The 27,708-nt window shown below is 48.3% G+C and overlaps 1 protein-coding gene across 2 annotated transcripts in view; it reads left to right on the forward strand.

The window, feature by feature from the left end:
• The first annotated feature begins 999 nt into the window (after positions 1-999).
• The window catches only part of LOC138371289 (uncharacterized), a 147,271-nt gene continuing 120,562 nt past the window's right edge, over positions 1,000-27,708 (forward strand). The window contains exons 1-2 of one of the 2 annotated variants that reach the window (XM_069336080.1): positions 1,000-1,288; positions 23,553-23,623. The gene's annotated coding sequence lies outside the window, so the exon portion shown is untranslated. The remainder of the gene's footprint in view (positions 1,289-23,552; positions 23,624-27,708) is intronic. The other variant, XM_069336081.1, reaches the window with a different exon arrangement.

Genomic DNA, 27,708 nt, shown 5'->3' on the forward strand with positions numbered 1-27,708 from the left:
TTCAGATAGAACGTTTGAAACTTACCATTATTTTCAGTGTTAATCTTTGCTGTAATAAATCTGTTATAGAATTTGTGGTGTTTAGTGGAATTTCCCCAACGATAATTTTTCATTGTTGTTGTTGATCTTAAGTCCCCATGTTTCAACTTGGGTTCCCCCTGTAAGCCCGGTAGTACAGTCCAGGGTCCCGGTAGTACAGTCCAGGGTCCCGGTAGTACAGTCCAGGGTCCCGGTAGTACAGTCCAGGGTCCCGGTAGTACAGTCCAGGGTCCTGGTAGTACAGTCCAGGGTCCCGGTAGTGCAGTCCAGGGTCCCGGTAGTACAGTCAAGGGTCCCGGTAGTACAGTCCAGGGTCCCGGTAGTACAGTCCAGGGTCCCGGTAGTACAGTCCAGGGTCCCGGTAGTACAGTTCAGGGTCCCGGTAGTACAGTCCAGGGTCCCGGTAGTACAGTCCAGGGTCCCATTAGTACAGTCCAGGGTCCCGGTAGTACAGTCCAGGGTCCCGGTAGTACAGTCCAGGGTCCCGGTAGTACAGTCCAGGGTCCCGGTAGTACAGTCCAGGGTCCCGGTAGTACAGTCCAGGGTCCCGGTAGTACAGTCCAGGGTCCCGGTAGTACAGTCCAGGGTCCCGGTAGTGGAGTCCATCACAAGTCAACAATTTGGACGATGTCAATCCGGACACTTTCTTCAAAAGGTCAGATGTAATACGAACGAGGAGCAAAGGGTTCAAGCTCAACAAGCCACAATGTAGGACAGAAAACAGGAGAGGCTTTTTCACCCGTATGGATGTAAATCCGTGGAACAGCCTACCCGCCAAGGAGTAGGTAAGGTAAACACCAAAACTCTACTGGGTTTTAAAATACAGATAGAAAAGATCATCCAGGCAAATGGGTAGGACCTTTGACAAGCCGCCAACTTCCTGTCCTCGTTGAGGCCACCAGTATTAGTGGCTCTCAGGTTAAACGTCAGCAATGATCAGTAACCAAAGAAAATGGGAAGAGCACCGTGGCGGGTAAGCGAGCGAGCGAGTGACGTCATCACAACAAAGGTTGCTATAGACGTCTCCACGACTCGTGAAGTTCGCCTGTCTTAAAGACCTGTGTCCACAATACCCGCCAAATTGTCCCTCCCACAGTACTCTCAGGACACTTATGGCAGTGTAAGTGTGTAGTGAGGCCACACCACTGAAGACATTGAGGATATACCACGAGGGAGAGACAAAACTGTTGAAGGAAGGAGTCACTGGCTCCACCTGACCACCTTGTTCCTCGCACTCTCATCATCCTCCGTAAGTATTGGAGTACTTTCTGCTCCACCATTGTCTTACACCCCAACACGCAATTTTTGGGGCGTGGAAATAGGCCTATGGAATTGTTGGGGTGTGGACATTGACCTATGGCAGTGTTGGGGTGTGGACATTGGCCTATCGAATATGATAATTTTTATAATAATAATAATAATAGAGAAAATCTACTGGGACTGTGTGGTGTTGCAAACCCACGACCAAGGCATTGCCAACTGCATACTCTACCACTGTACCACCACTGACTTCCTAAAAGTCTTCAGATTTCTACTGATATCACAGGAAGTCCTGAAGCCAGGCCAAATTTTACGCAAGACCCCCCCTCCCCAAGCACTCAGGTGAAGGGATAAAGTGTTGTAGTTGAACACTGTACGCCCAACTTCAGATACTACACTGAAAATCGCACTAAGGAGATATACATCAATGAACGATCCACTGGGGCTGTGAGGTGACGCAAACATTGCAGGTTCGCATCGCCTCACAGCCCGAGTGAATTTTCTCATTGATGTATATCACGTTAGTGTGATTTTCTGTGAGTAAATAATAATAATAATATTAATACAGTAATAATATTATTATTTATTCAAAAGAGTGTGTGTACAAAGAACATAAGAGTAATAAATTAATAAATCCACATGGGCCATGATGAGGGTTCGAACCTACATCCGAGAAGATCCCAGACGCTCCTTAACCACTTAACTGCGCCAACCGAGAATACTCGGTTTGATTTTTTCGTACCTTTCTAAATGTGTGCGAGGTTGGTTGTGTACGAAATGGACTCTTAGGACCTCCAGTGAGAGGTAGCCATCTTGGAAAAAATTCCCCTTATGCCCTAGGGCTGCTGGCTGGGTTAGTACTGAGGGAGCAACCATGAGTGGCGCACGCACCTCTGGCTCCCAAACACCTGTCCAACGCGGAGTTGAAAGATCGCGCTTTGTCGGTGAAATTCAAGCCTTAATGTTTGAAGAATATAAGGGTTATAATATTGGTGAAGCTAGGTGCAATAAGGACCTAACACAAAGGTCAGATGCAAGTGATACAGCACCTATGAGGACAATACAGCGAGCGTATCCAGTTGTAGCTCTGAGCGCCACCCTTGCCCACCTATGCTATCTCCAATTTATTTAGATGATACATAGATGAATCGTTTTCTGCGTTCAGTGATGATGCATCTGATACAAGTAGCATAGATAAACAGTGTTAGCGGCTTCCATGGTGGTGTTTTCCATAGATATTTTCAAGAATAGCTGAATCTCTTCTTTACTGACGGACACTCTTTGAGGCTGGCTGAATCTCTTCCAGACTGACGGACACTCTTTGAGGCTGGCTGAATTTCTTGCTGTGTGGGACCTTACAAGGCGATCTTTTCACGACTACCTTACAAATTAATCATTTCCTGTAATCTTTGCAAGACTACCTTACATTTTACAAGCTTGGCTACATACCACCTACAGGTACTAATGCCAAGGGTGTGCATGAGTGCGTTATTTGCAAGCATACAGAACAAAGAAACAGGAAGCGAAAATCTATCTGTACCTGGTGCAACGAGAGCGAAGCCGTACTGTGTACCATGGACTACTTTGTTGATTATTACTCGCTTCCGAAGTACTGTACTGAGTGTGTAATACAGTGTGTTACTGTGTAGTGTGTGAAACTGTACATATTGTAATTTTAGTGAATTTTTAACAGTAATATTGCGACAATAAACATTTATTTTGGACACATTGCTGACACATGTATCACAGTTCCACGGAACATTATGAACGTTCTACTGTATACATATGGTAAAGAATACATATATGCATCATATACGATAAAAAAACAAACAAATAAAACTGCATTGGAAATACATAAAACAAATAATTTAAAATATATTTGTGCCAACATCTGGTGCTTGAATGGCCCGCGCGATGATGTCTGGGCGTGTCACGCACGGGCGACCAGCCCCTGATGACATCACAACGCACCTTGTCCACGTCCCCAGAGGCAAAGTAAGAGGAATTTGGTACTTATTTTTACATAGACATGTTCAGGGAAGGGAATTTATCATTTTACGAAGAAAATAGAATTTTTGGGGAACACTTTATTTCATGCGCACAGGGGGGAATTTCACAATAAACTTGGCGCAGTATGGTGGTTAATCGACTGAGCTACGACATGGATAAGAATTACAACCAAGAAATCAACTTGACCTACCACGGATCCTGCAGTCTCTCCGAGACACAAACTAGGTTTTTACACAATTCCCCATGCACCTGAGCTCTGTCAATAAGCTGTTCTAACTCTTCGCCCTTACTTCATTACACACTCTCGGACGTAGATTTGAACCCTCGTCATGGCTCTTGTGGATTTGTTCATTTCAAACTTGAAATGAAACAAACAAACTTATTTCAAATTTGTTTATATCAAACCTACCCGTACTATCAAAAATATTTGAAAAAATTATCTACAAACAGCTGTACCTCGTAAAACTCGACATACTCGGCCCCTGTCAGTTTGGCTTCCGCTCCCAAGAGAGTACTAACAACGCAATTATTAGTCTCCTTGATATAATTTACTCAGCCCTTGACAAAAATAAGTTTCCGATTGGACTCTTCATTGACCTGAGAAAGGCCTTTGATACTGTTAATCACAACTACCTCTTATGTAAACTGCATCATTATGGAATCCGAGGCCATGTCCTGGATTATATACAATCCTATCTTGGTGATGGACACCAATGTGTAGCCATCAATAATATAACCTCTCCCACTCTACCAATAACCATTGGGGTGCCACTGGGCAGCATCTTGGGATCTCTCCTATTTCTTATATACATCAATGGTCTGCCTGATGTCACCAACATTCTGAATCCTATATTGTTTGCTGATGATACTACCCTCATCTATTCTAACCCCAAAACACATACACTAAATAATGCTGTTAAAATGAACTTAAAAAAAAAGTCCACTTATGGATGTCAACCAACAAACTAACACTTAACATAGAAAAGACCTACTACATCTTATTTGGAAGCAAATCAACAAATGCAATTCAGCTTCAGATAGACAATGTTAACATTAATAATAAAAATGATGGAAAGTAACTAAGAAAGTCTAAAGTCTAAAGTCACATAACTAAGAAAGTCTCTAAACAGTTGGTATACTCTCCAAAATCAAGTACTATGTATCTAACTCTGCTCTCATCTCACTATATTATACACTAATCTATCCCTATTTTAATTATGGTATCTGTGCATGGGGTTCAACCACTGCAAACCACCTCAGGTCCATCATCCCCCAGCAAAATCTACTTTCAGAATAATAACAAATTCTGCTTTCAGACAACACTCAGCCCCCTTGTTTAACTCCCTAAACATGCTAAACATAATCTCACTCCACACATTCTCTTGTGTCAACTACATTTACAAACCCTGTTCTTAAATGCAAATCATGTTCTGAAACTCTCCCTGGACAGATGTAATAGGATCCATTATCACCACACCAGAAATAAATATATCTTTGATATTCCCAGAGTCAAACTTAATCTGTGCAAACAATCTTTGCAAATAAAGGGACCTAGTCTATGGAACTCACTCCCTAGTGAATTGAAAAGCTGCCCAACTTTTGTGTCATTCAAAAACAAAACTAAAAAGTACCTAATTTCATCTTCATAGTTTTTTACCTTGTTGCTTTAAAATTGCACTGTATCTAGTGCTACCCAATCTCCCAATCTTCATGTACCCAATCCAAACAACTTTACCATTGTGATCATTGCTGTCTTCTTATATGTGCTTTGAATTTGCTGTATGGTGCCTATTAATCTTCGCTTAAATTACCAATCAAGCTGTCAATGCAATCAAACTGAACTTTAATATACCAATGTGCTTTAATATTCCTACTAACTCTCTCATCTCATTTTTTTTCTTTCTTGCAATGTATCTGTTATCATTTTATTAATTCCGCTAGAATTTTCCTACTTAAAATTATCTGTTAGATTAAGGACCTGCCCGAAATGCTGTGCGTACTAGTGGCTTTACAAGATTGTAAATACCATGCTATGTATTCTCACAAACCCAATGTACCTTTTTGTATATAACTAAATAAATAAATAAATAAATTTGATGCATCACACTATTGTGATTTCTATGTGTAATAAGAGTATTGTTCAATTGAAGGGACAGCAGTTACACATACTGTACTAATGAAGCCACTATTACGAAAAGTGTTTCGGGCAAAATTAATAGTAATATAGAAATTTTTTAATTAATGTTGTGACGGGGTAAAACACTTAATATTATAAGAGAAGTAAGTTAACAAAATGAGAATGTTCAAGGAAAATAAAAAATTAATACAAAGGTGATACATAAGGATGGCAAGCATTTATTTATTTATTTATATACAAGAAGGTACATTGGGGATTAAGAGAGAACATAGAAATGAAGTTGATTTTACATTCCTGTAAAGCCATTAGCACGCATAGAGTTTCGGGGAAGTCCTTAAACTAACAGATAATTTTAAGTAGATAATTTACAGTAAAATTGACAAAAAATGTGTACAGGTACTTTACAGCCTTACTTTACAGGTACAGAGTATAGTCAGAGTACTGGCATAGATTATTACATTATGGAGTCAGTAGTTCTAGCAACAGTACAGTAGTTTATTTACATTAATTACAGAATGGAAATACAAGGTGTATTTTAGAACTTCTCCTCATGACATTTTCTTGGAACATATCAGAACATAGAGTAACATAAACATACTATAATTTAAGGTTAATGAGGCCAACACTTACAAATAACCAAGATCATAAAGGACACGAGTAAACTCTTTATCAAAGAAATGCATGAAATTAAATGACATTAAATGTAGACAGTAAATGTAGAAATTATATGAGTAATACAGTGTGCCCTCGCTTGAACGAACTATATGGGGGCGTAGCCGATTCATTTCAGCGTGGAATTCATTCCATCAATCCGGCCCCAGCATCCCCCTTCCCCCCCAAAAAAAATTAATAATACATATGCAAGTACACATTTGCCTTTTGAAAAATTTAAATAACAAAGAATTTGAATTGCAATGAAATAAATTGATATTGCACATTACAGTACTGTACTGACCCTACCAGTTGAGTTGTGTAGTGCAAACTTTGTTAGCCTTAATATCCTCAGAGTGCCACACACATGAATATAAATTGTTTAAAGAACAGTAACTTTTCTAACAAATGTACATTATACACTACAGTCTGTACATAAAGTACAGACCACTAGAATCACACTACTGCAGTACACTTATATCATATAAACTACACCTTGTATATTTATTGTCATTAGAACTGTGCTGTACAGCTCAATTGGTACTCCCAGGTAAGTTATGGCTAGTGCTGGGTGCTGGTCCAGTTGCCTGGGCATCCTCAGAAGGTGAGTCCTTGCTAGTGCTGGGTGCTGGTCCAGTTGCCTGGGCATCCTTGGAAGGTGAGTCCTTGCTAGTGCTGGGTGCTGGTCTAGTTGCCTAGGCATCCTCGGAAGGTGAGTCCTTGCTAGTGCTGGGTGCTGGTCCAGTTGCCTGGGCATCCTCGGAAGGTGAGTCCTTGCTAGTGCTGGGTGCTGGTCCAGTTGCCTGAGCATCCTCAGAAGGTGAGTCCTTGCTAGTGCTGGGTGCTGGTCCAGTTGCCTGGGCATCCTTGGAAGGTGAGTCCTTGCTAGTGCTGGGTGCTGGTCCAGTTGCCTGGGCATCCTTGGAAGGTGAGTCCTTGCTAGTGCTGGGTGCTGGTCTAGTTGCCTAGGCATCCTCAGAAGGTGAGTCCTTGCTAGTGCTGGGTGCTGGTCTAGTTGCCTGGGCATCCTTGGAAGGTGAGTCCTTGCTAGTGCTGGGTGCTGGTCTAGTTGCCTAGGCATCCTTGGAAGGTGAGTCCTTGCTAGTGCTGGGTGCTGGTCCAGTTGCCTGAGCATCCTTGGAAGGTGAGTCCTTGCTAGTGCTGGGTGCTGGTCCAGTTGCCTGGGCATCCTTGGAAGGTGTGTCCTTGCTAGTGCTGGGTGCTGGTCCAGTTGCCTGGACATCCTCGGAAGGTGAGTCCTTGCTAGTGCTGGGTGCTGGTCCTGTAGGCCTACTGTGAAACCGTACCAAAAACTTTTGAATCTTAGTTTGTTTCTTTGTTGTGAGCTTCATTATAATATCTTTCATGTCCTTTAGGTGCAGGTAATAATCTGTCAGCTCTTCATTATCAGTTACAGCAACCAAATCAAGCAGATCATTAACCTTTTGCAATGATGCAGCATATGGAATAGATAACACACTATCATCTTCCTCTTCCACATCCTCATCATTACTACCAGTAACACACTGGATAATCTCATTATCAGTTTTGATGATTTGATTGATTGTTGCCGCCGAAGGCGGCTAGTTTATTGTGCACCCCATACTCATCCTGTGAGCGGTAGCGCAAAAGCATTACAGAGGGCACAAAAGGTCTTTATCAGACCTCATCTTAGATTATTACATAAACAATTTCTTCAATCCTTCACACCTTATAGATACAATGTCAGCTAGTTACAGAGAAAGTGCTATTACAAGAGCTACATATTTACAGTAAGTCATCATACATTAATGGTAGGTCTTGTCGTTAATACATAATAGTTTGGCCAATGGGGATATTACAGAGTCATAGGGAAGCTTCTGTTTATTATTAGTTCCTCACAATACACTACTTGTTTCTGAATCTCATATGTCGTTCATCTACTGGAAGCAAAATGTGGGTACAGTGCAAGGATTTCAGGTAATTTATCCATGGTAATAAGATAGGTTGCCATATCATACAGAGTGAGCTTAGATTTATCTCTAAAAGGCTCAATTTTACAACAATCCAAGATATAGTGTTCGAGTGTGTGTCCCTGCCTATGTCCACACACTTTACACTTTACTTCATCTAGATCCCTATACTGTACAAGCCGAACTGCCAGAGATACTTGTAGCCAAGTCTTATACGAGCTGTGACAACATTATCAGTTAATTATCAGTCATTATCAGTTAATTCACAATAACCTGGATCATCAGCATCATTATCTAACCACGCATTCACATCAGAAAGTTGCAAATCTTCATCACCTGCATCTTTGAATGTCTCAAAAATCGTATTATCAAAGCCCTGAAAATCAGTGATCTTCGTCTTTATTCTAACCAGGTACCGGACTCAGAATTTTATTCCATGCATTCTTTAATGTGGTGACCTTCAACTCACTCCATTCCTTGACCTAGTTGTATATTGCATCTTTAATTGAATATTTCTTGAAATTTTCTAGTGTTCTACTAGCCTTCGTATCCTTATTAGGCATCTCGTCTTCCTCAGAAAGCAGAACTTCCATAATATCTGAATTCATAGCTCTTTTATAAATCCTTTGAGAGCATAGATAACCCCTAATCCATGGGCTGTATTACAGATGTAGTGTTTGGTGGTAAAGCCATTCATGTTATTTTGCCATCAGGCGATGTTAATTTAGCAATGGGGGTGAGCTGGGGCATTATCTGTCAACAACATTGCCTTTACCTCAGCAGGATGAATTCTACACATATTGATCTGCTGCTTTTTTACTTCTTTACAAAAGTGATTCTGGAACCAATCCTCAAAAGTAATGTGTGAACCAGGCACTTTTTGTGTTGTAGTAGATGACAGGTAATCTGTTCATGCAGTTTTTCAATGCTCTGAGGTTGGCAGATTTCCCAACAATTGCGCACTTTGTTCGGTGACTGCCATCTGCGTTACAGCACAATAATGCTGAAATTCTTTCCTTCTTTACCTTGCAACCAGGAATACTCTTCTCAAGCCTGAAGGCCAAAGTGTTTCTTTGAAGGCATTTCCAGTTAAAGCCTGTTACATCTGCATTGTACACTTAAAACCTAGTTTAAATTATTAGATATCATGTGGTGAGAAAGTTTAAGCTTATATGCATTAGCACTTCCAACATCTGCACCTAAGGCCTCGCCACAAATTTTCTTGTTAATGATGCCCTAACTCTCTTTAAATCGACATGCCCATTCAGTGCTAACCTTGAAATTGTCTATGTTTAACTTTACAGCAAGTCTTTCAGCTGCATTTCTAATAGAATCAACCGAAACAGCAATTCTTTGCTGTGTAAACCATTTAAATACGGACGAGTCCAAATCCGTATACTTAGCAGGCTTCAATGTTTTCCTGTTGCCTATTACATGAGTTTGAGCAAAGAATTTCTGGTTTTTTATATCACAAACTGTAGCTTTACCGACGTCGAATTCTTGGGCAAGTCGAGTGACAGTATCCTTGCTCTGCTTTCTCTATCAAATCAACTTTCTGATCAATTGACAAATGTTTTCTCTTTTGTTTTAAACCTTCATACATAAACCTTGTTTTATACAGTACAGTTCTGTATTAACCCTTAAGCTGTGCATGGCATACATATATGACAGGATCTGATGGCAAAATTCAAGTTCTCAAATTTGCTCTAATGTTTTCCAATTTTTTGTGCATACTAGCAAATCCTGCAACTTTGTCTAAATGATCATAAACGTAACTTGAAAAATAAGAAAATAAAAAATAATTATAAAATTGAATATTGAAAACTTCAGATTTTGAAATCAGCTGCAAAAGTATAAACTATCACCAATTGTTCATTTGGTGTTATTATGCTCTCAGAATAGTATATGATCTTCATTTTCATAGATATAGAATATATGTTTTCAGTTTAGTTTACTGTAAAAAAATCGTCAATGTGGCATTTGAATTATGCGCCAAATTTAAAAAAAAAAAATTGATAACTACAAACGTTTAGAGTTTGTGAAAAATCCATTCTAATAGGATTGTAGAACACACAGCAGTGAACATTATTTGTAAAAATGGTAAAAATCTGTTAGAAACTGAATTTTTTTAAGCTGACTCAAAATTTTAGAGATACTTGAAGTTTTGAAGATACTTGTAATTGAAGTTGAAGTTATCGACAATGAATAAGGTAGTTCTACTGTAATTCATTAATTTACTTATATGTTTTAATAAACGTTGTTTGACATTCGTACTCGAATATGTGAAAGTTGTAGGTCAATATGTGTTGGAATGATGTCAAGAAAAAATAACCCCCCAAAAAACTAAATATAGGGAAAATTATAATGATTTAGGGGATAAAAATTTATACTTTATAAAAGTGATAAAGCCCTAATCTGGTCCCTAATCATCAAAACTGCCTAAAGAGACAAAGAAAATAGAATTTGAAATCTCAAAGTCCCAAGTTCTGCCAGTTGTGACTGATTTATTGGGTGACCAATTTCATTCTATCTTGACATAGTTAGGGGATGGGTATGCACTCTCCAGGATGTAGAGGTTACATCAAAAGGAGATAATAAACAAAGGAGACAAAAAAAAAGGACATTGGTGAAAGTAACAGATATTAACATTAGTCAATGCATTTTTATGATATTTAACAAAATAGAGCATGATAACATACTCATTATTATTGGTATTATTATGTATTACTCAGCAATGCTATACAGACACCAGCTGCATATTTACTTTGTGGACACTTCTTGCTACTATTCTTCTTTTCTTGGGGGAGCCCTGTCGGCTCCCCGGAGCTATCCCAGGCTGATATGCTAATGTCAGACTTTGGCATCAGTCATGTGTATGGAGTTCTTAGGCCTAACGGGGACCACGGCCAGAACCGGGCCCCCTCAGAGAGGCAAGGGGAGCAATGGCCTATAGAAGCCCCCGTGTAGTTGGAAGCATTCTATGTCTGCCATCGACCGGAACAGGCACCCAGAAAGGTAAGCGCCCCAAAACAAACCCCTATTCTGGTTAAAATTGCTACCTAAAACGAACTAGTGGATAGAACTCCCCAACCGAAAACAAGCAAACTAGTGTGACGTCACACACTGCCGCGCCGCTGTCTGCGCAGCTCCCCCCTCCCCGGGAGGGGGAAGGGGGAGCCCCAGACCCCCCGCGCCGGCTACCCACACCTCAGTTCTTGAGGCTGATGCTATAGGCGGTGGTCGTGTGCTCTGGCTCCGGTGTCGCTACTGCACTGTGCTTTGCGTGTGGTGTTAGTTTTGTGGGTGCGAGAGCCAGGAGTTATCTTCAGTACTCGGGCTGCATGCGCCTAGGGCTGCCTTCCCTAGGTGCCCTGTAAGTACTGCCCTTGGGGCTTGGGGCCACCTTCCATAGGCTCCTCGGGGTCTGCCTCTGCTGGTCCGTTTTACCTTTCGGTTTTTCGGCCGCCTGTTGGGCTCTTGGGTGTTCTGTTCTCCCTTGTTACCGGCAGGTAAGAGGCAGTTTGCACTGGTAGGGGTGCAGGGTGCTGCTCAGCTTGTATTTCCCGACATCGCGGCTGGCTCTGTTCCTTGGGGTTCGCTGTCCTCTTGCGGGGTTTTGTTTTTCTTTTTGTTTTTGCCTGGTGGGGGGTTCTGTCATTTTATTCAGTTTGTTTTGCCCTTCCACTGTTCTCCTCGGTGGCGCCCCCTGCTAGGTCCCCGTGAGTGTACACGTCCCTGGGGTTCAGCTTTAGAAGTTTGCTTGGTAGTTTTGGGCGCCGGTTTGCGGCACCCTGCCTGGGACTACCTGAGCGCGAGTCCTCTTAAAGTAAACGCTCAGGACCCTGGGAATCCCCTAGGGGGCGCGTGGGTCCGATGGATGTGACCCCGGAGTCCCCACTCGCTGTGTGCGAGTTTGAGGGTTGCTCGGTCCCCTTGTCTCAGGGTGACCCTCATTGTTTTTGCCTCTGCCACGCTGCCTGTTGGGTCGGTGATACTTTCAACCCTGAGTCCTGTGAGTGTTGCTGCTTGCTTGTGACTCAATTTACCCAATCCTCTGATGATTCTATTCGGGTACAGGCGGCACGGGCGTTGCAGTCTAGGTTTCGTCTGTTGCAACGTGCTCGGTTGGTTGCTTCCCCGGATGCCCCGGGGCTGCCCCGCTTTGCTTTTCGAGACCCGGACTTGGGGGTGGGGGTCGCTTCGATCCTGGTTCAGTCCGCACCTCCTCGTCCTTCCCCTTCTGTTCGTTCTGGTCCCCCGCCCCTGCTTCCGGCCCCGAAGCGTCTGAGGGTTTCGGGGTCGGAGCAGGGGTTACTTGATCTCGAGACTCGGGCAGCTTCGGGGGTTGCCCCTTCCTGGGGGGGCGGCAGAGGCATTCGAGTCTTGTCTTCCGGCCGAAGCTTCAGGGTCTGACCAGTGGGCCCCCCTTCCTCCAGCTTTTCCGGCTGCTCCGTCCTTGTCTTGTGGGGTCGGGGCTTGGGGAGAGGACTCGGCCTCGGGTCCTGTGGTGACGGACCTCGAGGCTGGGGAGGGGCTGACTTGGGGGCCTTGGGCCCCGCTGGACCCCGCCTGGGTTTTTCTTCCCACTGAGCGGGGCTTATTGTTACAAGGAGTGGGGTTTTCTTTCCCCCCCTCTGCGTATGAGTTGGATTTGGTATCGGCCTCTCCCCGGGTACGGTTCCGTGTTCCTCCGGGTACGTCGGTTCCGTCCTTCCGGAGGTTTTCGGCGTATCGCATCCAACCTGGTGTGGTGCGAGCGGCCTTTGCAGCTTACCTCCTGCGTGACCCGGATTATGCCTCGGAAATGGATCCGTCCACGTTCAGGTTTGGGACTTCGTTCCCTTTCTGGCTCCGTTACGAGGTTCCGGAGTCGTCCTGGCTAGCAGACTGCCCCTTGTTTGGTCTGGATTCCTGGCATTCCTTCTGTCGTTCCCGCACGCTGGAGTGGCGGGAAGCTTCCACGGTGCTTCAGGTTTTCCTGGGGGGTGATCTTGAGTACCTGAATGAGTGCTTGTTTGCCCCTGCCCTTCCCCGCGATGTGGGCGTTATTCAGCTCCATGTGCAGGTTCCCTCCCTTTCGGCGGCGCTCGTGGCGGAGGACTTGCGCGCTCGGGGCCTTTTGTGTTCGGCCTTGCAGTTCTTTTCCCTCCTGGAGCTGTCTTCGGATTGGCTCGTGGAGGATGTGGGGTCGCTTGGGTCCGTCCCGGGGTCCGGCACCTTGTCCTCGGCTGCGCGTTCGTTGGCTGCCTTGTTGAAGCTGTTCACGCCGATTTTGCGGGATGCGGTTTCCCTGTTCTATGCTTCCCGTCTCGCGTGTCGGCAGGCGGTGCTGGGTTCCTCCGTGGAATCTGCTTGGGCTCTGGCTCTTAGGCGTTCTTCACCTTTTTGTCCTCTCCTGTTTGGGGAGTCGGCCGTGGCGCAGTTTATTCAGGCTGCGTCGGCGGCTTGTCGTCCGATGTCGGACTTGTTGGTTTTCCGGGGGTCCCGGGGTGGGTCTTCCCGGAAAGGTCGTGCCAGGGCTCGGGGTTCCTCTCGTCGTGGTAGGCCTCTGGTGTCAGGTTTGGGGTTGGCTCCTCCTGCGGACCCTCCCTCGTCTGGTCGGCGCGGTGTTCGCGCTGTGCGGGGTTCTGGGTCTCGTAAGGGTCGCCGGCCCTTTCGCGGTTTGCCCCTTTGACGGGGTGATGGGGGGGGGGCGGCTTGCGCTGTTCGCTCGCGCCTGGTCCCACAATTCGTGGGCCTTTCGGGTCGTGTCTCGCGGCCTGCGGTGGCGTTGGGTGGCCCCTCCCCCCTTTGGGGGGTCGGGGCTGGCAGGGCAGGCTTCTTCCCCTGCGCTCTGTCGCGTCGTCTTGGAGTGGGTACGCTTGGGCGTCGTCGAAACGACGTCGTCCCTCAGATGGGTTTCCCGTCTGTTTCCGGTTCCGAAACGGGACTGCGCGGACCTGCGGTTCATTCTGGACTTGTCCCATCTGAACCCCTGGGTTCATTGCCCCTCCTTTCGGATGACTACGCTGTCTCAGGTTCGGCTCCTCTTGGAGCCGGGAGCTTGGATGGTGTCCCTGGACCTCCGGGACGCTTATTGGCATGTCCCGATTCATCCGCGGTTCAGGGACTGGCTCGGTTTTGTAGTGGGGCGTCTGAGTTACCGCTTTCGTTGTCTCCCGTTCGGGTTGAACCTGGCACCTCGCGTGTTCACACGCCTTACACGGGTTGTGGTGGCTCGTTTGCGTCTCCTAGGTGTTCGGGTGTTGGCCTACCTCGACGACTGGCTGGTTTGGGCTCCCAGCCAGTCAGCTTGCTTGCTAGCCAGGGATTTGGTTCTTTCCCAGCTCGCCGGGTTCGGGTTCTTGGTGAACTGGAGGAAGTCCCATCTGGTTCCCTCTCAGGTTCGGACTTGGCTGGGTCTCGTGTGGGACTCTCGAACCGCCTCCTTGTCTCTCCCTCCGGAGTCTCTCCTGCGGCTGCGGTCCCGCCTTCGTCTGTTTCTGGAGGGCCCTCGGGTCACCCGGCGGTTGCTCGAGGGGCTGTGCGGGAGCCTGAACTTCGCGATGGTGGTCTACCCGCCGGGTCGGGTTTGGCTTCGACGGCTGTTCTGGTTCCTTCGGGGTTCCCCCTTCCGCCTCTCTCGCGATCGCAGAGTTCGACCCCCGGGGGACTTGCGTCGGTTGCTGCGTCACCGGCTTCCTCTTCGGGTTTTTCGGGGTTCAGTGCCTTGGCGCCTACCCGAGCCCTCGCTCGATGTGTACACGGATGCGTCGTCTCTCGGCTGGGGTTTTGTGACCAGTGCTCACCAGGCCGGCCAGGGGCGTTGGGATCCGTCCTTCCGTCGAGCTCACAGTACGGTGCGGGAGTTCGCGGCAGTGTGGTTTGCTCTGGGGAGGATTCGGGTGGCCCGCGGATCGACGATTCGGCTCCATTCGGACTGCTCTCCGGTGGTTCATTGCCTGAACCGCGGGGGTTCGATGTGGTCCTTGTCTCTTTGGGGTTGGTCGCTTCGGGTGACTCGTCTGCTGAGTTCTCGGGGTTTGGCTCTCCTGGCGGTTCACGTACGGGGCGTGTCCAACGTCTTGGCTGACGCCCTATCTCGCTTCGTTCCCCTCTCCACGGAGTGGACGGTCGACGACGAGTCCTTCCGTTGGCTTTGCCAGACGTTCGGGCGCCCCGAGGTGGACCTCTTCGCGTCGGCGTGGTCGCGGCGTCTTCCCGTTTATGCGGCGCCCTTCCCCGATTGCGAGGCCGTCGGGGTCGATGCCTTTCGGCTCGACTGGTCGAGGTGGGGGTTCCTGTACCTCTTTCCCCCGGTTCGGCTGTTGCTCCAGGTCCTGACTCGCTTAGAGACTTACCGGGGGAGAGTTGTCCTTCTGGCCCCTTGGTGGCCGGCCCAGCCTTGGTTTCAGGCGCTGGTTGCTCGGTGTCCGAACCCGAGGGTTTTCCCGCGGCTCCGCCTCTTTCAGCAGATCGGGCCGGTACGTCACGTAGCTGGTTCGATCTTCTCCTCGAGTCTTCGCGTATGGTTTTTTTTGACTCGAGTCTATCATCATCTCTATGGTGATCAGGTGGCCTCCTTGTTGGTGTCCCACCTGAGGGCTTCTTCTCGGCGGCAGTATGAAGTTTCCTGGCGGTCCTTCCGTTTCTTTTTGCGTCTTCGTCGTGTTAGCTCCTTGTCTGTTCGGGTGGTCTTGTCCTTCCTCTCGTGGTTGTTTCAGGACCGTCATCTTATGCCTAACACTGTCGCTTCGTATCGTGCGGCGCTGGCGGAGCCGCTTCAGCTTGCTTTCGGTATCGATGTTACGTCTGCGCCGTTTCGCAAGCTGTCTCGTGCATTGTTTCACCTCCGGCCTGCTCATGCGCCGCCTGAGCCGTCCTGGTCTTTGGACAGAGTGCTCGCTTTCCTTTCATCTCCTCGTTTCGTTGTGGCCCCTTCGGTCCAGGATTGTTTTTCCAAGGCACTTTTCTTGTTGGCTTTGGCCTCTGGGGGTCGGGTAGGGGAGCTTCATGCTCTCCTCCGGCGCAGGGGTTTCTGCTCTTTTGGTCGTGGTGATAGTTTTGTTCGTTTGCAGCCGTCTCCTTCTTTTCTGGCAAAGAATGAGACTGCTGCGTTCCGGAGGGGTCCATGGGTGGTTGATGCTTGGTTGGTCAGGCCGGGGGTGCATCATGTTTTGTGTCCGGTTGCGGCGCTTCGCCGTTATTTGCGCGCCACAGCTTCTGTGTCCGGGGACGCGCTGTGGGTTGATCCGGTTTCCCTTCTTCCCTGTTCGCGGGTTCGGGTCTCTCAGGTCGTCCGCAGGGTTATTAGGTCCAGCCAGCCTGCGGTCTATCCCCGTGCCCATGACGTTCGTAAGTTCGCGGCTCTTGCTGCCGTCTTTGGGAATATGTCTTGGTCTGATATTCGGGCGCGGGGATTTTGGCGGTCGAACAGGGTCCTGGCTGCTCGTTACCTTGTGAATGTCCCTGGGCCTCGTCGGGCCTGTGTTGCTTTGGGTCGGCGGTTGCAGCCAGTTGTCTCGGCTTCGAGTTGAGGGGTGAGCGACGACCGCCTCCCGGGTAAGTCCCTCTTTTTCTGTCTGTGGGTAGTTAGCTCCGGGGAGCCGACGGGGCTCCCCCTAGAAAACCAGCGTTGAATGTAATGAAACGCCATTTTCTGGGTGAGTCCCGGAGGCTCCCCGGCATCCCTCCCTCCCTCCGGTCGGCGGTTTTTCGCGTTTTTGACATCCAGCCTCAAGAACTGAGGTGTGGGTAGCCAGCGCGGGGGGTCTGGGGCTCCCCCTTCCCCCTCCCGGGGAGGGGGGAGCTGCGCAGACAGCGGCGCGGCAGTGTGTGACGTCACACTAGTTTGCTTGTTTTCGGTTGGGGAGTTCTATCCACTAGTTCGTTTTAGGTAGCAATTTTAACCAGAATAGGGGTTTGTTTTGGGGCGCTTACCTTTCTGGGTGCCTGTTCCGGTCGATGGCAGACATAGAATGCTTCCAACTACACGGGGGCTTCTATAGGCCATTGCTCCCCTTGCCTCTCTGAGGGGGCCCGGTTCTGGCCGTGGTCCCCGGTAGGCCTAAGAACTCCATACACATGACTGATGCCAAAGTCTGACATTAGCATATCAGCCTGGGATAGCTCCGGGGAGCCTCCGGGACTCACCCAGAAAATGGCGTTTCATTACATTCAACGCTGGTTTTTTGTACATTGGACAAGTGCTTTGCGTCTCTTTATTACTGCATTATCCCTCAGTTCAGTTAATAGGAGCTGTTCTCCTTATCAACAAAATGTTCTCCTTAAAAATTTTTTTCTAAAATACATTTCTGAAAATATTGGAATGAAACTTTCATGATGCTTAAGCCAATAAGTTGGAGATTTGTTTAACATTTAATATTAATTTTCACATAATTCGAATATTTTCTGGGGGGAGCCCCGTCGGCTCCCCAGAGCTTTACCGGCTGATATGCTAATGTCAGACTTTGGCATCAGTCATGTGTATGGAGTTCTAGGGCCTACCGGGGACCACGGCCAGAACCTGGCTCCCTCAGAGAGGCAAGGGGAGCAATGGCCTATAGAAACCCCCATGTGGTAGGAAGCATTCTATGTTTGCAATCGACCGGGTCAAGCATCCAGAAAGGTAAGCATTCCAAAACAAACCCCTATTCTGGTGAAAATTGCTACCTAAAGCCGAACTAGTGGATAGAACTCTTCAACAGAAAACCAGGAAACTAGTATGATGTCATACGTCACCGCGCCGCTATCTGCGCAGCTCCCCCCTCCCCGGGAGGGGGAAGGGGGAGCCCCAGACCTCCCACGCCGGCTATCCACCCATCAGTTCTTCGGCTGATGCTATAGGCACCGGTTATGTGCTCCGGCTCCAGTGGTTGTTTCAGCACTGTACCTAGAGTGTGGTGTCTGTTTTCTAGGTGGTGCGTGAGCCGGGAGTGATTCTCCAGTACTCGGGCTGCATGCGCCTAGGGTTCCCTTCCCTAGGTGCCCTGTAAGTACTGCCCTTGGGGCTTGGGGCCGCCTTCCACAAGTTCCTTGGGTCCTGCCCCTGCTTGGCCGTTTACTGCTTGGTTTTCGGCCGCTCTTTGTGTGTTCGGATGTTCTGTCTCCCTTGTTCGCTTTAGAGTAAGGGGCAGTTTTTGCACTGGTGGGGCGCAGGGTACTGTGCAGCTTGTCTTTACCAATCATAGCGGCCGGCTCTGTTCCGCTTGGGTACGCTGTCCTCTTGCGGGGTTTTCTTTTTCTTTTTGTTTATCTACCTGGTGGGGGTCTGCCTTCGTTCTTGCCCCTTGTGTCCCTTGTGTTCTGAGTATTTCCTGGTGGTAGCCCCTGCTAGGTCCCCGTGAGTTTACACGTCCCGGGGGTTCAGCTCTTAGAAAGTTGTTTGGTAGCTTTGGGTGCCGGTTAGCAGTACCCTGCCTGGGATTACCTGAGCGCGAGTCCTCTTATTGTAAACGCTCGCGACCCTGGGAAACCCCTGGGGGCGTGCGGGTCCGATGGATGTGACCCCAGAGTCCCCCCCTCGCTTCCTGCGAGTTTGAGGGTTGCTCTCACCCTTTGTCTCTGGGTGACTCTCTGTTTTGCCTCCGTCTGCTGCCTGTGGGGTCGGTGACACCTTCGACCCGGAGTCCTGCGAGTTTGGTTGCTCGTTGTGGCTCGGTTACCCAGTTGTGCTGACAAAGCTGGTACGGGCAGCAGGGGCGTTGCACTTGAGCCTTGGTGGTGGCAATGGTCTCGTGGTTTCCTCCCCGGGAGCCCCGGGGCTGCCCCGTTGTAGTTCGTTTTGGGACTTGGGGGTGTTGGTTGCTTCGGTTCCATCCACGCCCCCTTGTCTTTCCCCTGGATCACCCTTCCTGCCTGCATCCGGTTCCTTACCCTCTGTAGGTTCCGGGCGGGGTTTTTGATAGTGTTGAGACTAGGGCAGTCTCGGGGAATTCCCCTTCCGGGGTAGTGACGGGGGCATTTGAGCCTATTCCTCCAACCGTGTTGTATGAGTCTGCCAGTTGGCTCCCTTCCTTAGTGTTTTCACGGCTGCCCCGGTTTTCTGGTACGGCCGGGGCTTTGGGGGAACGGCTCGGCCCCGGGGCCTGTCGTGTGGGTTCCCAGGGCTGGGAAGGGGCTGACTTGGGGGGCCTTGGGCCCGTTGGACCCCATGTTTTTTTTTTATCCCCTTCTAGGCGGGGCTTGTGGTTACGCGGAGTGGGGTCTTTCCTCCCCACTCGCCGTACGTGCTGTTGGGCGTCGGCCCCTCCCCGGGCTCGGTTCCTTGGCCTTTGAGTCGGTTGGTTCCGTCCTGTGGGTGGATGTTTCCTCCCACCCTTTTTTGGGACGGTGTTTTCGTCATGTTTCCTCGTTCGATGGGGTTCTGCGTGACTTCTGATCTCGGATGCGCCTGCGCCTTTGTGTGCCTTCGGGACTAGTGTTGGCTTCTGTGTTCTCGAGGGTTAGGGAAGGTTTTTCGCTACTTCCCGCATTATTGGAACGTCTGTCGGCTCCTCGTCCTTGTCGCCTTTTTGGGCTACTTGTGGCCCGGTTGGGCTACTTGTGAGCCGGTTGGGATACTTGTAGCCCTGTTGGGCTACTTGTCGCTCTGTTGGGCTACTTGTCGCTCTGTTGGGCTACTTGTCGCTCTGTTGGGCTACTTGTCACTCTGTTGGGCTACTTGTCGCTCTGTTGGGCTACTTGTCGCTCTGTTGGGCTACTTGTTGCCCTGTTGGGCTACTTGTCGCCCTGTTGAGCTACTTGTCGCCTGGTTGGGTTCCTTTTTGGGCTCTTTGCTTCTTTGGCCGGTTTTATTGTTCCTGCTTCCTTTTTTGGCTACTTTTCTAGTGCAGTAGTCCTGGTTGGCGCCTGCCCGCAGAGAGGGCTGTGCGGTTCGGCCAGCGTGTCATGCGCATGCGCCGTGGAGTTTGTTTTGGTCTGGGCGGTGTTTCAGTGCTGGTGTTTTGCGCCCTTTTTGCTACGATGCTTCGCCTCTCGTTCTTCTCCCTTGCTGCGGTATGTGCCCCTTCGCTCCGGGGGTGTCCTGGTTCCCAGTTGTGGGGAGGACACCGCGGTTTTCCCTGTGTCATGGGTGTGGGCCGCCTCCTTCGCCTCTCCCTGCTCTCCTGCGGGTCCGGCAGGGTCTGGCTTTCGCGTCTTCACCTGGCAGTGCTCCCAGGTTCTTCTGGGCACGGTTGAGTCATGTCAAGTTCGTGCCACCGTTCACCAGGTGAGTTTCTGCGGTCTGGCGTCTTTTGGCCGGGCGCTGGATGCGGAGTTGTTTATATACCTGTCTTTATTTAGGTATATTTTTGTACGACTGAGACCGTTCGCACACCTGTGACTGTCCCTTTTTCAACCCTTCCTGTCCCCTTCATGTGCATGTCCAACCCATGCTGGAGTCATTCAGGGGACCCACCTTTTTTAATGTTGTGAGGTGTGGGGGTTGTAGGGTTGGTTCTGTACTCACCTGGTAAGGCTCCTGGCTGTGCTTGCAGGGTTTGAGCTCTGGCTCTTGGGTCCCGCCTATCTGGTAGAACTTGCGGGATAGTACCAGTGGAGTGCAGTGGTGCTATTGGCACATTTGGGGAACACTGTATTACTATCAGAGGTCTGTACTTGTTACACGACCTACTTGCGAGCATAAGCCTTCTTGCTGGTTCGTCCGTGGACTTCCAGGGCACACTAGCCTGTTTTCATATAGCAGTTCCGGCCCATCCTGGTTGTGGGGGTATGTGGGCCGGCGGACTGCTCCTAGCAGCTGCCTGGTGGGCCACCCTCTGGCCGGTCTAGCCTGGCCTTGGGCCGGGCTTGAGGTGTAAAAGAGCTCCCAGTCCCTCATTCAGCAGGTATCGAGCGGGGTTTCTCCGCCGTCGGTCGCCTGGTGCAGGTTTCTGGGCCTGCAGGGTTTTGTCGTGTCTCCGTTGGCCCTGTCTGGGGTCTGCCTGCTCCGTTCTCTGCCTTTGCAGAAGGGAGTTGCTATTTACATGTTGCATGTTGCAGTGGTGCCTGTTGCTGCTGCTGCACGTGTGCATTGGTACCGTGTTTCACGGTGGCGTGTCCTTGTTCCTGTGTCCGGTTGTGGTGTGGCACTTTGCTGCTGTTTTGTGCCTGGGGATTGCGTGGGGTTTTTGTCCCTGCCTGATTGTCCACCCCTGGTTGTTTTCCTGGGGTTTTTGTGCTTCTACTCTTTCTTCCTGCCTCCTCTGCAGCATGGGTGTTCTGCGTGTGTTCTTGGGCGTTTTTCAGCCTGTGTCCTGTGATGTGCTTCTTTGTCTCAGTCTATTGCAGTTGTTCGTACCCCTTGGTTCGGGTACTGTTCTGGCGGCGACCCTTCCGCCTTCTTTGGTTTCCTAGCTTGCCCTGCCGTTTTTTTTTTTTGTGGGGGGTCTTGCGATGTCTCGCGTCGGACCCGTCGTTTCTGAACTCCTGGCGGGCTTGCATGCTTTGGGGAGTTTTTCTGTTCGGCAGACGTTCCATCTCCTTGTGCCACCTGGGTTTCGGTGGTCGCGCCCAAGATCTTCCCGCGGCTCCACCTTTTCCTGGGCTCGGAGGGGCCTTGTCGGGGTTGCTTATGTTCTGCCTCGCGGTCGCGCCTCCGGTTGGTGGTCGGGTGGCTTCGTGGTAGGTGTCCCACCTGCGTGCTTCTCTTGGCGGCTGTATGTGGTATTTTGGCGGTCGTTCCTTTTCCTGTCCCTTCTTAGGTGATTACTCTTGTTAGCTTGGTTTACTCTCGGGGGTTGGGGGCCGTCGTCTTGCCACATACTGTCGCCTCTTTTCGTGCGGCGCTGGCGGAGCCGCTTCAGCTTGCTTTCGGTCTTGGTGTTGCTTCTGCACCGTTAGTAAGCTGTCTGGTGCGTCGTTTCACCTCCAGCCTGTTCGTGCGCTGCTTGCACCATCCTGGTCTCTGGTCAGCGTGCTCTGTCTTCTCCTCGGCTGGTAGTGCCCCTTCGGTTCCGGTGTGTTTTTTCGTCGGCTCTTTCCTTTTGGCCTTTGCCTCTGGGGGTCGAGTCGCTGAGTTTTCTTGCTCCTTTGGTTTTAGCGTTTTGGTTGTTCGGTGGCAGCAGTCTCCATCTTTTCTGGCGCGGGTTGGGGCTGCTGCGTTCTGGAGGGGTCAAGGGTTTGTTGGTACTTCGTTGGTCGGGCCGGGGGTGTGTCGTGTTTGGTGTTCAGTGGCGGCCCTCCGCTGTTGTTTGCGTGCCACGGCGTTTGGGTCCAGAGCGTGTTTTGCGTTGATCCGGTTCTGTTCTTCCCGGTTCGTGGATGATGGTGTCCCGGGTGGTCAGCCGTGTTCTTGCGGCTAAGCTGCCTGTGTTCTTCCCTCATGCCTGTGGCATTCGTGGCTTCGCTGCTCTCGCTGCCGTCTGGGCGACGTGGCCTTGCGGTCTTTCGGGCATGGATTTTTGGTGTTCGTGCGGGGGCCTTGCTGCTCGTTGTTCTCGGGACTTTTCGGGGCTGTGGCGCCTTGGGTTGGCGTTTGCTGCCGGTTGTCTCGCTTCCGTGGGGGGTTGCGTGGTGTCCGCCTCCCGATTCTGTCCCTTTGACCTTCCTCTGTGGGTAGTTAGCTCCGGGGAGCCGACGGGGCTCCCCCCAGAAAACCAGCGTTGAATGTAGTGAAACGCCATTTTCTGGGTGAGACCCAGAGGCTCCCCGGCAACCCTCCCTCCCTCCGGTCGGCGGTTTTTCGCGTGTTTTGACATCCAGCCTCAAAACTGATGGGTGGATAGCCGGCGTGGGAGGTCTGGGGCTCCCCCTTCCTACTCCTGGGGAGGGGGGAGCTGCGCAGACAGCGGCGCGGTGACGTATGACATCATACTAGTTTCCTGGTTTTCTGTTGAAGAGTTCTATCCACTAGTTCGGCTTTAGGTAGCAATTTTCACCAGAATAGGGGTTTGTTTTGGAATGCTTACCTTTCTGGATGCTTGACCCGGTCGATGGCAGACATAGAATGCTTCCTACCACACGGGGGTTTCTATAGGCCATTGCTCCCCTTGCCTCTCTGAGGGGGCCAGGTTCTGGCCGTGGTCCCCGGTAGGCCCTAGAACTTCATCCACATGACTGATGCCAAAGTCTGACATTAGCATATCAGCCGGTAAAGCTCCGGGGAGCCTCCGGGTCTCACCCAGAAAATGGCGCTTCACTACATTCAACACTGGTTTTTTGCCCAGCCCCAGCTTTTACAGCCCAGGCTGTAACAGCTTATTGGTCAATGCACATGGTTTGTATTACGTAGGCTGTTAGAGAGGGAGGGAGGGGAGGCAGTCAAGAACCTACCCATACCCCCTTCCCAATTCCAGCCCACCCTCCTTATTCCAGCCCACCCTCCTTATTCCAGCCCACCCTCCTTATTCCAGCCCACCCTCCTTACTCCTGCCCACCCTCCTTACTCCTGCCCACCCTCCTTACTCCTGCCCACCCTCCTTACTTTTGCTCAAAGCATAATACCTAAAAAAAAATATTTAATTTTTCTAAGCATGTACTATGTTTTGGTGGGAAAAATTTAGGCATAGAAACCTTAAATTTGTTTTATTTTGCCTTAATAGGTAATACTGCTTCCAGTCTCTGCTCGGCTACCCAGGACGATAGCAAACACAACTTTTGCCCATTAATGATGGTAAGGACAATTTTATTCTTACTGTACTACCAGTGTGTGTGTTTATCATGTTGATGTCAATAACCAGTGATTGTGAGTGTATTAATCAAGATATTTTCATTAACTAGTGTATTAATGTTGGTGTTGTCATTTACCAGTGATGGCGAGTGTATTAATTATAGTCATTACCCAGTGATGGTGAGTGTATTAATCATATTGTCATTACCCAGTTATGGTGAGTGTATTAATCATATTGGCATGACCCAGTGATGTTGAGTGTATTAACCCGTTTGTTGCTAAGGGCTATTTGTCCCTTGTCGCCCACAGGCGTGTAACAAAAATGAAAAAAAAAAATTCTTCCTAACCTGTTAATTTGTGTTCCCTGACCACGAGAGAGAGAAAAAAATTAATCCTACTTACAAATGACATAAATGAGCCGACAATATGAGCGATGACGTCACACCCTGCATGCTTGCTCATGCAAGGTGCGTCCCAGAGGCATTGTGCGCAGTCCTCAAGCAGTCAGAATTGCCACAAATTTATTTTTGCTGCATTATTTACAGTGTCTAGGCATATTTTATCACAAATATTATTCACTAATTGTGTTGCATATAATATTGCTTCATGTTCAGTGGTAATAAATGTTGCATACATTGAGTATACACATGCGCACAAAAATATTTTCCCATTATGCCAATATAATAAGTATTCACATTGTTCATTATTATATTTACACACATGCACGCACTATTTACAGGTTTTTGCACTATTATTGCACATTTAGAATTCTTGGAGAGAGTGGTAGTCATTGAAGCATTTGACAGCACACAATGGGACTGCACACGCTTCACACCATGTTTGCGTAAGTTTACGTTTCTGATCTCTTTTTTTTGTTCTACAAACTAAGCAATCACGTTGGCCTATTGCATGCTTTCCAGCTGGTGGCAAATGTTTTAGTCTGTGTGCTTGAATGACCTCCATGTGAGTGAGCCTGGGTGTAGCAGCATTCTGCAACACTGGGTTCATGATGGGTCTTTGTATGCCAGAAACATCTTTGCCAAACATTGCTAATAACTGTGTCCAAGTGTAAAAGCAAACAAACGGAAACTTGGTTTATGTCCAGTTTTCACCAGATACATATTATAGCTGTTCAGCATGCTTATGTCAACAAGTCGGAAAAACACTTTTCTCGTCCACTTCAATGTTTTCCGCACTCACTCGACAGTGCCCACCATCATGTCAGATTTATCAACCAAATGCATGTTGATATTATAGTCAAGAACACAATCTGGCTTATTGTTTTTTTCGTTATCGGTTCACCTTGCCACTGTTCACCATTGTACTATCATGAACGGTTGTCAGCAAGTTCACTTCTCTCGTGTCTTTCCACCTAACTGAGTGTATTTGATCACTTTTTCTTAGCTGGCAGTCACCAACTTCAAGTTTATTGTCAAACACTGGCATTTCTCTTCTTCTTGGCTTGACTGTGCCAAACAATCCAGTTCTATTTTAAATCAAGGACCTAGCTTGCAAGGGACTTGTACAGTAGTTATCTGTGTATAAAATGTGGCCCTTGTTCATCCATGGTGTCATCAGTGACTTTACCACACTACCCGAGAAACCATGTTGGTCGTTACCGAGAATGTCTACATCGCTAGCAGAATACAGAATCGTGTGTAACACGTATCCTGTTTCACAGTCACAAAAAACAAAGAATTTCAATCCAAATCTGTGGCGTTTGGAGGGAATATACTGCTTGAATGAAACACATCCTCTGAAAAGCACAAGGGAATTGTCAATCACCAGCTTCTGTGCTGGTATGTAGAAATCTCTGAACTTACCAATCGCTTCATTCATATAGTACCTGACTCTCCAAAGTATATCATCCTCTGTCCAGTCCTCATTACTTGCAAAATGAAGACACCTGAGGAGTATCTGAAACCTGTCTCGGGACATATATTTCCCGAAGAAAGGTGTTGAAATAGTCTGGTCTTTGCTCCAATAATCTGTGATAGCGTGTTTGACACAATGTTTCATCAACATACATATTGCCAAAAATACATACATTTCACCTACAGTATTGTTTTTCTAACGCTGCAATCGGAATATTCTGTTATCTCTTTTCCAATGAGATGAGTCGCATGAAGGTTCATTTGGTGTACAATATATTCCATGAGCGGCTCATCATAAAATGCTGTAAAGTAATCCATTTCACACATGTCCTCACCATTATCAGAGAAAAGGTCTGTAATCCCAACTTCTTTATTGTCAAAGGCAGGAATTAAAGGAATAAAATCGTCACCATCACTCCACACAAGTACACCTGGTGTCCTGCGAGACGCAACAGCGGCTCGACAGCGAGGAAGCATTGCACACCGTGGACCAGGAGCTAAAGTCCGTCTATGCAAAGTACGGGCGCTATGTGAACGTGAGGTGAAATCACGTGAACATGAGGGTCTTGGTTCCTCATGTGGTGCATGCGGCGGCGCTTGGCTGGGCGAGACGCTGCTGACGCGACAAATTCTCGCCCAGTATCACCACTGGTACTAGCAACAGGCATGATAACACTATGCTCTGAAACCACTTCACTAAAACCAGAAAATGAGTCACCTTCCTCTGACTCATCGCCCAAAATATCCTCATACTCTAAATAAGCACAAGAACTGTGTGGTCGTGGGTGAATTGGAGTAGACACTGGGCGAGGAGGCACGGGTGAGCATGTAGGCCTCGCCATGGGAGGAGACTGTACTGTATCTCATATTCACTGTCTGTGCTACTATCATCGGACAATTGTCTGTAGTCCTTATCAATGTCAGGGTCATCAAAAATCACTGTCCTCACCATCAGAAAATAATTCACTAGTTATTTGCTCTTGAGTAAGTGATTGCGTGGTGCGTGCTCAGGAGGCATTTGGCCATGCGTTCGCCATGGTGACCGCTGGGTAATTGGTACCTCCCAAGCATTGGTAGCATGAGCTGGATATTTTTTACAAAATGGCAGCTGGTTTACTATAGCCCCTGGGCAGCGTATGGGGGCCCCCCGTACCCCGCTGGCCATTCAAATCTTGTGTGGTATTCCATCACGTCATATGACATCATGCACAATTTATAGCAAGTTACTCAACACATCATATGACGTGTTGTGCAGTTTAAGGGTTAATCATGGTGTTATTACCCAGTTATGTTGAGTGTATTAACCCTCTGAAATGCAATTAGCGTATAATATTGCTCAATCAGGGGTGCGCATAACACCTTAACCACTGCACTGTGCCAAACTACAAATGCCATTCGCCAATTACTGCGCCAACTGACACAAGTATTTTTTATTTCTTCGTACACGGTCGAAGCGCGCTTGCGGTAGGTTGAGTACAAAATGGACTCTTAGGACCTCCAGTGAGAGGCAGCCATCTTGGAAAAAATTCCTAGAATGTCCTAGGGCTGCTGGCTGGGGCAGTACTGAGTGAGCAACAATGGGTGGCACACGTGCCTTTGGCTCCCAAACACCTGTCCAGTGCGGTGTTGACTTGGGTACAAGATGGATTCCTGAGGTGTTTGCCAGATTGAAAAAAATTCCCAGCATTCCCCATGGTCATGGGTAGGCTCATATTCAAGGTAGCAACCATGTCGTATTCATCCATATCAAGCTCCCAGCCCTAGTCGGCCATGTTTTTAAAGAGGCATATTGCTTGAAGATGAGCATGCCAATGATTTTGATAACCCAAATCTGGAAAAAGACCTAACACAGGTGTCTGCTACTAGTGATATGCATAGTGAAGTGAACGCTGTGGAGAGTGTGTACAATACACAGCTCTCACAGCCCTGCCATGCCGGACTAGGTCACCACCATCAGTGGAACAACACAAATGAATTTTTGTATGTTCCACTGAACATTTAGTGCCAAATGCAATTCATTTGGACCATCCGGGAATTCGTTAGAGCGGGGTCTGTTAGAGTGATGATGCACTGTATTTGAAAAGAAAAAAATGCAAGAATAGAGAAGTGATTGCAAATATTATTCAGCAGATATGTAAGTAATAAAATTTATCAGATACTGTATATAAGTAATAAAATTTACCAGATATAAAAGTAAAAATAATGAACAGAAGA

Source organism: Procambarus clarkii, chromosome 35 (genome assembly GCF_040958095.1).
Source record: "Procambarus clarkii isolate CNS0578487 chromosome 35, FALCON_Pclarkii_2.0, whole genome shotgun sequence".
NCBI lineage: Eukaryota > Metazoa > Arthropoda > Malacostraca > Decapoda > Cambaridae > Procambarus > Procambarus clarkii.